Here is a 12,904-nt window from a genome sequence, read left to right as displayed (position 1 = left end):
TCTACCAAACTCCTCCGCCAATTTTGAGTCTAAACACTTGAAATTTTAAATGTAGCTTACTTGAACATGGATCAAACATTTTAATTTATTTGAGTTCAAAATAATAAATGGTAAGGGGTCTAAATTGGGGTCAAAGTTAAGAGAAATTTACCTCTGCGTTCTCTACCAAATTACTCAGCCAATTTTGAAATTTTACATAAAGTGTATTCAGACATAGGGCAAGCTTTTTAATCGATTTTTGGTTGAAAATTTGGCTGCCAAAGGGTCAAAGTTCAAAGGATTTGACCTTTGCGGTCTCTAGCAAACTACTCAGCCAATTTTGGGTCTAAACATTTTAAATTTGACAAAGAGTATTTAGACATGTGACAAGCTTTTTAATCAGTTATAGAGCGAAAATTTGGCTGCCAAGAGGTAAAAGTTGAAAGAGTTGACGTTTGCAGACTCTATCAAACTCTTCCTATTTTGGGTCTAAACACTTTAAATTTTAAATGTAGGTTACTTGGACAAAGGTCAAACTTTTTATTTTGATTTGAGTCCAAAACAATAAATGTTAAGGGGTCAAAGTTTTAAAAACATTTGACCTCTGCAGTTTCTGCCAACTTTTTTCTATGGTAGTTAGGGAACCCTATTATATAGAAAGGCATTACCATACGTATGCACACTTTTTAATATAAACATATGCACATAAAGTTATGAACAGTACATAGGGCCCGAGCAAAGCCAGGCTGATCTGCTACTATATATAACACCCTAATTTAGGGTCCAACATTTAAACTCCCCTGCCTGACATTTACAGGTAACATGAATTGGAACAAATACGTAGCAGATACTGCCAAGTTTGCTGCAAAAAAGGTAGGCTCCCTTTACTGGACTAGAAAACTTATCATACCTGTCAGTATCCTATATCTCTACAAAGTCAGCATTGTCCCAGGCAAAGAGTATTGTTGCCACATCTAGGCTGGTGCACCGGTCACTTGGACAGAACCCCACCCCATTAAAAAAAGAGTCTCTCACCTAGTAGGTTTGACACTGTATATCAAACTCCAGCCCCTGTCTCATTACTGCAATGTTGCATCTCTGTGTTTGTTTTACAAGTATTTCCATGGTGTCTGCTCTGACGAAGTTGCTACATGTGTTCCTCCTCAAAGAAAATACACCTGACCAACCCGACAAGCAGTAAAATCCCAGATGTTGGAAAGCTTTCATCTCTAATAGCGCCTTTCCTCACACCACTTGCCTTTGGAATTCCCTCCTGATCACTGTTTCCCTGGCTGTATTGACAGGCAGAAATTTAAATCTAAAGCGAACAAACATCTTGCTGCAAAACTCCTTACGTAGGATGCCTCACTAAATCTGACCCCTAAAAATAGCTTAGGTTTAATTAAAATAATTAAATGGTTACATGGAAATTGGGTGATCATTTTATGTTAAATTTATATGCTAAACTGATCCCCCACTTTAATGTCTAATATATTCATTTTCTGATTTTTTAAAATTTATTTTATCAAGCTTTTCAGGATCTTGACAATTATTCTCCTCCAAATAGGTAGAATTTCATTTTTTTTTTCTTATTTTTAATAGCATAATTTAAAACGGGTTTTGTGTTTCATAATAAACAAGAAAAATATGTGGCTATGAAATAAAATGAAACAAAATACCTCAACATAAATACCTCTTTGACGCACTAAATCAGCAGCAAACCCCCACCCCTTCATTATAGATGCCAAAAGATGTCCTACTTTAATATAATAGCTTCCTTCCTTAAATCTCTTGCCTTTGAAATTACCTCCCTGCTCTCTCGACTATACGAGTCCACGTTTAAATGTAATGTGAACACACATCTTGCTGCCTAACTCCCCATCCAGTTTGCTCCCTATAAATCTGGCCCCTATCAGAATAGGCCCTTAGGCATCAGTTGTAATATACCTTGTCTGAACTGAACAAAAGATTTAAAAAAAAAATAGAAAAAATGATTTTTCCCCCTCCTCGATGTTGTTTAAATTTGAATTGAAATTTGTAAGTTTAGAAAGACAGTAGAACCCAAGTATTTAAAAAAACAAACTTTTATTTGTTTCAAATCAACTACGTTCAAACGACTTAACACTATCAGCAGGAGTGGAATCATTTTGTACTTTTTATTTTTATTTTTGTTCTCGTAGCATGGTGTCACTTGAAAAGCAATGTCCGTGCGATCTTCTTCAAGGCCGTTCGAAATCAAGAGGAACGCATAGCTCCCACGATATGAATTTGTAATTTTTTTTTCTCTCCTCAATGCAAGTGTTGTTTGAATTTGCACTGAAATTTGTCAATTTACTAATTTCAACTCAAATAGAAAAAGCGTTTCTAATGAATTTATTTCAGATTAAATTCCTTGAAGATTTTAGTAGCATTTGAACTGAGCAAATCTATACAAAACCCTCTCCCTCTCATATATATATATATATATATATATATATATATATATATATATATATATATATATATATATATATATATATATATATATATTATGGCAGTAGAGTTTAGTTTCCTAAAAGTACATCCAATGAAACAACATGTGTCTACCAAAAGTGCTCAATGAGTAAACAGAGCAGGTATATTAAATTTATTTATACAAACATTGATGGCTACATATGTGCATACATGTTTCTGTAATCACCCGTGCTGGGGAGATTACGTCTTCAGGCAATGAATTATCTTCGAAAACTTGCATTTCAAGACACAAAAAAAAACTTTCCTTATTTCGTTTACTAAATTAGAAATCTTGTCACCTAATATATATATATATATATATATATATATATATATATATATATATATATATATATAGTCTTGGAAGTTTTTAACCTTTAAAACTATGCAAATCTTTTTTTTTATCATTCGTTAGAAAACTATTTAGTCACCTACAATCACTGCATCAACTTGCTCTCTCGAATTCACTATAGTACCAATAATAATTTATTTTTTTAGGATCATCAGTTGTTTACCATGGCACACCGTTTCGGGAATTTAATATATATATATATATATATATATATATATATATATATATATATATATATACAAATATATATATATTATATATATATATATATATTATATACACTCTAAATAAAATAGTAGATGTATGTGTGTGTGAAAATATTTAACCGATAAAATTCTAAACTACTGGTCACTGAAAATAACAGGAAATAGTAAACGTACACCAAGTATGGTTTATAACGATTAAAATCTTTGTTTGGATGGATGAATAACGTGTACAGAAATATGTCAGCAAGTTGAAATGCAAAATGTGCATTTCAACTTGCCAACATATTTCTATTACTTTTGCACATGCGCAAATTAATTCATAGTTTTAAGTGGTTACATTTTAAATCTTTCTTATCTATCTGTCGATAACTCAAATAGTAGGGAACATAGCTGGAGCGCTAAATGTTTTCGTTTCTGTTCTAACTGATGGTACCCAAGTTATTTTTTTTTTAACTTTTGAAATCAATACTATATATATTGCATTCAATTGCGAATTGGTTCTATAATAATAAATACGAAATCTGCATGAATTAAAATATATTTAAGAGTATTATACGGCCGGGCTAAGCCAGGAGCCCTCACCTCCCGCTAGTACTTAAATATATCTATGTGAAATCTACATATGAGGTGGAGACCAACTAAATATAGACGTATACACATCTATATTTTGAAGATTTGTATGTTTTCTGATCGGCTTTTCATAGTTTACCTATTTAAATTTATGGTTTACCTATTTAAATTTATGGTTTACCTATTTAAATTTAAATTGACTGATGTCCTGTGATATCGGAGACACATATGTCAGGGTTGCTTCCCATTTTCCTGGCATTTTTCTCAAATTACAGATTGAGTGGCCAGATCGAGTAACTGACCAATAATACATCTCTTTTATCCACCCTTTCCCAAACACCTGGCCCTACTGTGTGCAACCTCTCCTGCTTCCATCTAAAACAGTGATCCTCAAGAGTATAAACAAATACAAGATAAAAACAAATAACGAAGGTGAAGAATGAGGAAAGAGTCAGACCGGACAGAGAAAGACGAGGATTCGAGAATGAATTTAATTAAAGAACTGATTCAAGGAAAGAAAATGAATATAAAAAAAAAGATGAAAAAAAAATTCTGATAGTATGAAAGACGCGAATAAAATAGTAAAAAAAAAAAAAAAAAGAGGAAGAATGTAAAATATGTAACCAGAGGAAAATAAAAAAAATCTCAGATTAAATGTGAAGAAAAAGATGAATAATAAAAATAAGAAACGATGAAAAAAAATAAATAAAAACATATAATGAAGTTAGGATATCGAGAAAAATAAATAAATAAATAAAAATTGTGAAAAGGTGAACGAGAACGGACATTTTTTGGTTGGAGAAGGCATAAAAAGAAATACAGAATTTGTTAGAATGAACAAGTAGAAAATCGGAAAATTAGAATAAATTTCAAAGAAAAATAGAAAAAACATCGATGAAAATATGAGACTGGATATTTTTAAGATTCGTCGTTTACACGTTTAGTGACAGAGAGTATGACAAACCAATGAAAAAGGTACTTTAAACTAAATCGTGACAGACCAATGAAAATGTTACTTTAAACAATCATGACAGACGAATAAAAATGTTGTTTCAAACTTAGTTACGACAAACCAACGAACATGCTATTTCAAATTTAAGTATGACAGACCAAGGAAAATGCTATTTCAAACTTACTCGTGACAGACCAACGAAAATGCTATTTTAAATGTAAGTAATGAACACCAGAAAAAATGCTATTAAAGTATGACAGACCAACGAAAATGTTGTTTCAGGCTTACACATGACAGACCAACCGATTGATGGACAAAATTTCTTATTGAGACTGAATGGACGTATTTAAATTAAATACTTCAATTTAATTACTGCAAATGTGATTTCAGACTCAAGTGTGACCGACCAAGTGACAAACATAGCCTTTCTTAGATATGTGAAGATATTTAAAAATAAAACAATCGAAATTAAAATGGTGAACATTGAAGGATTGTGTGCAAGTGGAGACAAAGAAGGAATAAGGGGAGGAGGAGGATAATAATAATAATAATAATAATAATAATGATAATGATAATAATGATAATGATAATAATAATAATAATAATAATAATAATAATAATAATAATAATAATAATAAGAAGAAGAAGAAGAAGAAGAAAATCACGACAAAAGATAAAGGAAGCAAAAACAACTGTAAATATAAAGAAAAGATAAAAAATAATCACGGAAAGGTCAGAGAGCTCATGTTCAACGGAGAAAGAAGTGAGATCAGAAAGACGTCAAAAGAAACATAAAAAAATTGAAAAAGTGGCGTTGGAGGCAAATCATATTTTTTTGTCAGAAATTAGCCAGCATCCAAGATATTTTCTGCAAGAAAGACCACACGAGAAAATAGAGAAGAGGAATTAGAAACAGAATGCTTGTGTAGATGACCAAGGAAAGAAGGAGAAGAAGAAAAGATGGATGATGAAGCCGGCCTTGTTTTGATCATTTCAATTAGACACTGCTATTCATTCTTGGTAATTATGCCGTCCAGTGAGAGAGAAAAGGAATCAGATTTGACAAGTGGGAAGAGGCTGATGATAGCTGGCTATGACGATGATGATGACGAGGAGGAGGGAAGAGAGAGATGGGACGGAGAAGGAGATTGTTTGGTAAGTTATGGGTATGATATGCATTTACTGTGATAGATGAGGGTTTGTGGTGATGATGTTGATGATGGCCATGGTCGTGAAAGACAATGATGATGATGATGGTAGGTAGGATGGTAGAGATAATTTACTTTATGGTTGCGGATGATGATGCAAGTGGGGAGTAGGGTGAATACTACTATGATGATGATGATGTCTGTTATGAAAATGAAGGTGAGTCTAAGATGATGATGGAGAGGGTGATGGGTGAAACCTTATGCTGATGCTAATGATTGGCTAGTATAATTAAGATGATGATAGTGAATGACAACAAGAAGTGTGATATAAATATGATGATGACCGATTGAAAATGATAGCGATTATGATTAGTGAAAATATCAGCGGAAACCATTTTCAGTGGGATGATGATGATGATTTTAACATAATGATACTAACTAGTGGGATCTGTGAAAATTCCACAGCAGCATCTTTCATATGTAATGTATTGCTGCTGGGAATTCTGTGGACGTTCAGCGTGAATAGAAACCCTGCACTATTATTGATGATCCTAAAAAAAAAATTATTATTGGTACTATAGTGAATTCGAGAGAGCAAGTTGATGCAGTGATTGTAGGTGACTAAATAGTTTTCTAACGAATGATAAAAAAATTTTTTTTGTATAGTTTTAAAGGTTAAAAACTTCCAAGACTATATATATATATATATATATATATATATATATATATATATATATATATTAGGTGACAAGATTTCTAATTTAGTAAACGAAATAAGGAAAGTTTTTTTTGTGTCTTGAAATGCAACCTTGCACTATTATTGTAACCCTTACTAACTGTAAAAGTATTTATCTAAGTAATCTGGTTAATATAGTGTAAGAATATATCTGGTAATTACGATTTATTTCCAATATCCTTAAAGGAGTCTGTGACATATTTCCATTGTATGAAGGCCAGGTGCGAATGGAAACCCCCCACGATATCATTGTACCATCTTAAAACAGAACCGATACTACTTTTTGAACCTAGAAAGAGGACCAAAAAGATATATTTTAATTTCACGTTCGGCCCAAAAACGACATCATTATTCTTATTTAATTTTGTTTTTATATTGCATATTCGGTGATCGGGAGATCCTATTTATTAAAGTGGAGGAATGAAGGTGATAACATACTACAAACATTAAATTAACATATCTATATAATAAATTTATGTTCCTAATATGTTCTCACCTTCTATCCTCCATTTTAAATAAATAGGATCTCCAGATCGAATGATTTCTAATCTGAAAACCGTTGCACACGTACATACGTTAAAGGAATTACGATATTAATATATAGATGATAATAATGGATGGCAAAAAACAAATATGATGATAGAGGTCTTTTATATTTATTGGGGGGGGATGGTGGTGGTGTAATCCTCATGACGATGATGGTGATGCTGTGCCTTATAGAATAAAAATTAATATCGCTATGGTTGTCCAAATACAATTATTATGCTAATAAGGAGGAGGAATATCGGTTTTATGTAAAAAGCTGATTTGATGATATAACCTTTTTTAATGCTTCCCAAATTAATAATTAAAATTATAATTAATGTCGATTAGAAAAAAAATGCAGTTTTATTTACAAATAATACTAATACTTTAGTCAGCTGCCATTGATTGATGCTAACATTTGTTTAAATATATATTGGATTACCACTTCTGGTGCTGCAAGCAAAAGAATAGCTATTTATATAAAGAGATGTTGAAATAGAGATAGCATTATTCTAACGACCATGATGACGATAATGGCGTAATTCCGATGATGCTGTTGGAAGAGCTGATTTAAGTCTTACGTTGCTGCTACTGGTGGACAATCTATATATCTATAGAAGTGAACGTGTCTGTCTGTGTGTCTCTGCACATTTCTCTACGCAATAACTCTGTCAATTTTAAGTCTACAGACTCGAAATTTGATATACAGGGTACTGAGATTTTGGAAAATCTTTGTAATCCATTTTCGGTCAGAAATTTGGCTGTTAAGGGGTCAAAGTTCAACGATTTGACCTTTGAGAACTCTAGCAAACTCCTCTGACAATTTTGGGTATAAACAATTGAAATTTTAGATATAGATTCCTTGGATATGGATCTAACTTAATAACTGGATTTGAGCCCAAAACAATAAATGTTAAGGGGTCATAATAGGGGTCAAAGTTAAAACAAATTTGACCTCTGCGGTCTCTACCAAATTACTCAGACAATTTCTGGTCTAAACATTTGAAATTTTACATAAAGGGTATTCAGGGATAGGGCAAGCTTTTTAATCAGTTTGGGTCGAAAATTTGAGATATCAATATATAAATGTATGTATGTTTGCATGTCTGCCTAAAACTTTCGACAAAGGCGACGGATTTTCACAAGATCTGTATCGTTTGAAGCTCGACCCGTTAGACAAAAAATACCGAGAAAATGGCTAAAAACATTAATTTCTTCACCCTAAACTGGGCACTTTTCTACAGGGAGGAGTCGCTTTTTTCGCCGATATTTTCGAAAGTCATCTCGTCTTTTCGATTGTCTAGCCTTAATTTAAACCTACGTCACTCCTGGTTTGACGGTAGTCGTAACAGCAAAGACGTCATGTTTTTTCCGTTCTTTTCCTTCTTCACGGTATCGGTTCGAGCCTGCCTTCATACTACGACTTTTTTTTTTTTGCTCAACATACACCTCCAAACACCCGGGCAACGCCGGGCTGAAATGCTAGTTTGATAATAAAGAAGTGGCTGTCAATTTTTTAACATAATTTTGGAATGAACTTGTGGTGCCATATCTATAAAGATGCTAATGCCAATGGCGTTTTCAGCCTTAATGATGGTTAAGGGAAGTAGTGGTTGCAGACTGTTCTAATACAGATGTTTGTCCTGTAACAGCAACAATGATGATGCTGATTATCATCATGATAATGTTGACGATTAAGATGATAATAATCCCAGGAGAATTTATTTATGAAAATTGAACTTAATTAGTTACGGAATGCCTTAATAACCTTGCATGTTTTTGTCTAGTTTTGTCCACCACAAAGGGCTTTAAAATCTACTTTTAGTCTAAGGTTAAGTTATGTTTGAAGAAAAAATCTTTTCTAATTATTTTCGTAAGCCGTAATTTATAATTAACTGAACTAGTTACCCATCTCTCTTTTAGCAATTTATATAGTTTTATCGACTGATGCAATCACTCTAATATTTCTAAGAAATATAATATACCTCTGTTTAAATTGAGATTACAGTGTGTTTCTTGACACCGTAATCTAGTATGTAAATTAGATAGTAAATTATTATCTATCATGTAATGACATAATGTCATCACATAATATTTTATTCGAACAAGGAAAATCACTTTTTCACAACTATTAACAAGTATGTTCATTGTTTTTTTTTTTGGTTTTTGTTTTGGCCAAAACAAATAATAAATTGCGATTGGTCGATTACAATATTTAAGGAATAGTTATCGCAGGGGGAGAGAACTCATGCTTTATTTATTTTTCTTTTAAAAATGTCTATGAAGTAAAACAACAGAAAAACGTAAAATCTTTTGCAAAGTAGAGGAATTAACAGATGATCACTTGCAAAATTCAAAGGTGGGGATATAGGTTTAGTTCAACACATGATCGCATATAAAACATACGTTAAACCGATGATGATGATGATGATGATATCAGGTTAGGAGATGCAATTCAGCTTGAATGAATTCAATCAGAGTTTTAAAATATTCCTTTTGAAGGTAAACATTTTAAACAATTAAAATGTTTTTGTTTGCCTATTTCTTCTCACATTGGAAATGTACTGTGAAGGCAGATTCCAAAACAATATTTACATGAAGTGTCTAAAACTAAGATTAGCATCAGAAATTTCAATGCAAGGTTAAAATTTAGTGGAGACTAGAAGTGAAATTAGAATCATGGCTACATGAAGCCGTTAGTGAGATGTGGTGAATGAATGTGTCAAATTTTCCTCTTGTGATTGAATCGCATGAATGGTCGAGTTTTGGGATAGCTTCTGTCTTGCTCCCATTGAGGGGGAGGGGCTAGTATGCGTGTATACACATATAGTGTAAAGAAAAACAAAACCCCCAATGATTTTGTGTTGTTATTACTTTATTATGTAGAACAATTATTATTATTATTATTGTTTTTTGTCCTATATATATATATATATATATATATATATATATATATATATACTAAGTTATAAAATATATATGGCGATTAAGCTACACTGAATATTCCGCGTTTCATCCACTCTAGGACTCTTCAGGCTTATGCGCATCCTAGAGTGGATGAAACGCGGAATATCAGTGTAGCTTAATCGCCATATATATTTTATAGCTCACTAACTAGCTCTACCTATGTATTGAGCACTTTTGAAGTAAATAGTTAAAGTTTACACATAAATTTATACTTTCGTATAATAATTTTATCTGAGTAAATGAAGTAGTTTTATATATGAGCAAACAGTTAATAAAATATGTTAAAAAACACTTTGAAAGGAGTTAAAAACATATTTAATCTGAAAAGGAAACACTAGATAGATTGATAGTCCTTAAGGGCTATCCATTTATCTAGTGTTTCCTTTTCAGATTAAAGGACTATCCATTTATCTAGTGTTTCCTTTTCAGATTAAATATGTTTTTAACTCATTTCAAAGTGTTTTTTTAAACATATTTTATTAACTGTTTGCTCATATTATTAGCTCTATTTCTTATTTGGTTTTATCGAGCTTTTATATCTGGCTGAGATAATTTTATAAATATTAATTCTTTAATATTTGTAATATACTTTAATTTTACCATCTTGGATCATTTTGGTAAATTTAATTGTAATTTTTATTTTATATATATATATGAGGGTCGTTTTAAAAGTAAAGCCTCCTAATTTTTTAACTCAAAAAGTTGAAGAACTACAAAGACGGGAGCAGTGCCATTAACACCAGCGACCTTTTATGTTCCAGAATTCATTTGCTACACAGTTACCATTATTCTCAATGCGTTTTTGCCAGAAATTCATCTCTGCTTCTGACACAAGTCCATGACAATGATTGCTTTTGTTTTAGAGTCGCAGACCGGTAATATCTACAACAGAGATATGAAAATTTCAGGTCATCAATGCATAAGTTCATCATCATAGCAATGCAATTTGCAACTCCCTCTGATCTATTTGGGCAGAATTAACAATAGGAGGCATTACTCTTGGAACAACCCTCTTATTAAAGATATAAAGACGACACTAACAATGTAAAAGTAGAACAGAGGAAACGAATTACCGTCACGAGCCATTCGCATAAGACTACAGCTGACTACATGATGGACGAGCATCCAGATAATCTGCTGTGATCGAAGAATTAGTTCCATAGTGTAACACATCTATTAATCAATCAACTGGTTTTTGTTTGTTTTTTCTAATATAGGAATGTATTTTTTCAGACATGTTGACGATCAGATTTAAAACAGCAATAGCACAGGAGATTTTTTTATCAACAACTTGGGTTCACACTGACGATGGTGATGATGACAGCAACGATGAGAATGCCAACACGGATTCATGCATCCATCAATAAGCCGTAATGTAAGCCATAAAAACATTAACATATCATTTTTATTAACAGTCTTAGATAATTAAAATGATGTTTTCTTTTTTTATATTTTTAGTTGCGTGCAAGCGACTCTATAAGTCACTCCGTCGGTCGGTCGGTCGGTCGGTCGGTCGGTTCATAACACTTTTGTGCTTGGCCTTTTTGGTTAAGATCAAAGGTCTGTTGTTAATAGATGCTGTTCTTAGCTTTTTAAGCTTTTCTTGGCCTTCGGGCCGGGATCAAAGTGTAGCATTTCAGATAGGGTTGGGAGGACCTTACTAACCGAGGTTTTTTTTTTTTTTTTTGCCCAAGTCCCTCGACACAAATGAAATTTTATTAAGATTGTTATCTTTTTTGTATTTTTTGATATAAATAAAAAATGTTTTAAAATCGGGCTTAAGTAGCCCCCCCCTCCCACCACACACACATAAATACAAATTTAAAGGAGTAACCATGATAAAAGAGGCTGACCGAGAGAAAAATAATTTAAAATTTACAACAGAAACGAGATGGATCAACCAACCTCACAATCCCCCCCTTCTTTTTGAGTTGGCCTTGTGCCTAAGTTTTTTGTTCATTTTCCCAATTGTATTTTTTTCCTGTGAATAAAAAATTTAATATGTCAAAGTGTAGTATCTGTTCCGGCAAAGACCATATGTGGGGGGAGCCCCACATATAAGACCTTGGTCAATGTAGGGGCAACCCTCCATACCAATTGTCACTATCCAGCTCCCTTACTCCCCGGGGAGTTGATACCCATTTCTCCTTCACTCCTCACATTAAAAATCGGCCTTGTGCCAAATTTGCTCGGTGGGGAAGCAAATAAATACCGCTTTTCTTGGACTTTTGGCCATGGTCAAAGTGTAGTATCCGTTCCGGCAGATACTACAAGCAAAGACCATATGTGGGGGAAACCCCACATATAAGACCTTGGTCAATGTAGAGGCAGCCCTTGATACCAATTGTCACTATCTAGCTCCCCTACTCCCCGAGGAGTTGGTCCCCATTTCCCCTTCACTCCTCACATTAAAAATCGGCCTTGTGCCTAATTTGCTTGCTAGGAGAGCAAATAAATACCATTTTCTTGGCCTTTTGGCCAAGATCAAAGTGTAGTATCTGTTCCGGCAGATGCTGCACTTAAGATAATTTGTACCAGTCAATGGAGGGGAAACCCTCTATACTGGGGCAATTATTATTTTTGGTAACCAGAGTGACCCCTTTTAGGGGAGCTGGTTTTTACCTCACATTAAAAACGGCCTTGTGCCTAATTTGCTCAGTGGGGGAGCAAATAAATACCATCTGTTCCGGCAAGCAAAGACCATATGTGGGGGCAACTCCACATATAAGACCTTGGTCAATGTAGGGGCAACCCTTCATACCAATTGTCACTATTCAGCTCCCCTACACCCCGGGGAGTTGGTCCCCATTTCCCCTTCACTCCTCACATTAAACTCTTCATACCAATTGTACTATCCAGCTCCCATTTCCCACCCATTGGGAGCTGGTCCCCTTTTCTCTTCCCCCTCCCTCTCTCTCTACATTAAAAAACGGCCTTGTGCTTAATTTGTTCAGTGGGGAAGCAAATAAATAAAAA

General features: G+C 33.3%; 1 pseudogene; it reads left to right on the top strand.

Annotated features, from left to right (window-relative positions):
- The first annotated feature begins 12,386 nt into the window (after positions 1-12,386).
- Positions 12,387-12,599, top strand: LOC145280568 (U2 spliceosomal RNA; annotated as a pseudogene).
- Positions 12,600-12,904: the final 305 nt, after the last annotated feature.

This window comes from Euprymna scolopes, chromosome 7 (genome assembly GCF_053919585.1).
Source record: "Euprymna scolopes isolate OS-2025 chromosome 7, ASM5391958v1, whole genome shotgun sequence".
Taxonomy (NCBI): domain Eukaryota; kingdom Metazoa; phylum Mollusca; class Cephalopoda; order Sepiida; family Sepiolidae; genus Euprymna; species Euprymna scolopes.
The sequence above is the reverse complement of the archived record's forward strand: the minus strand, read 5'-3'. Positions and strand labels throughout refer to the sequence as shown.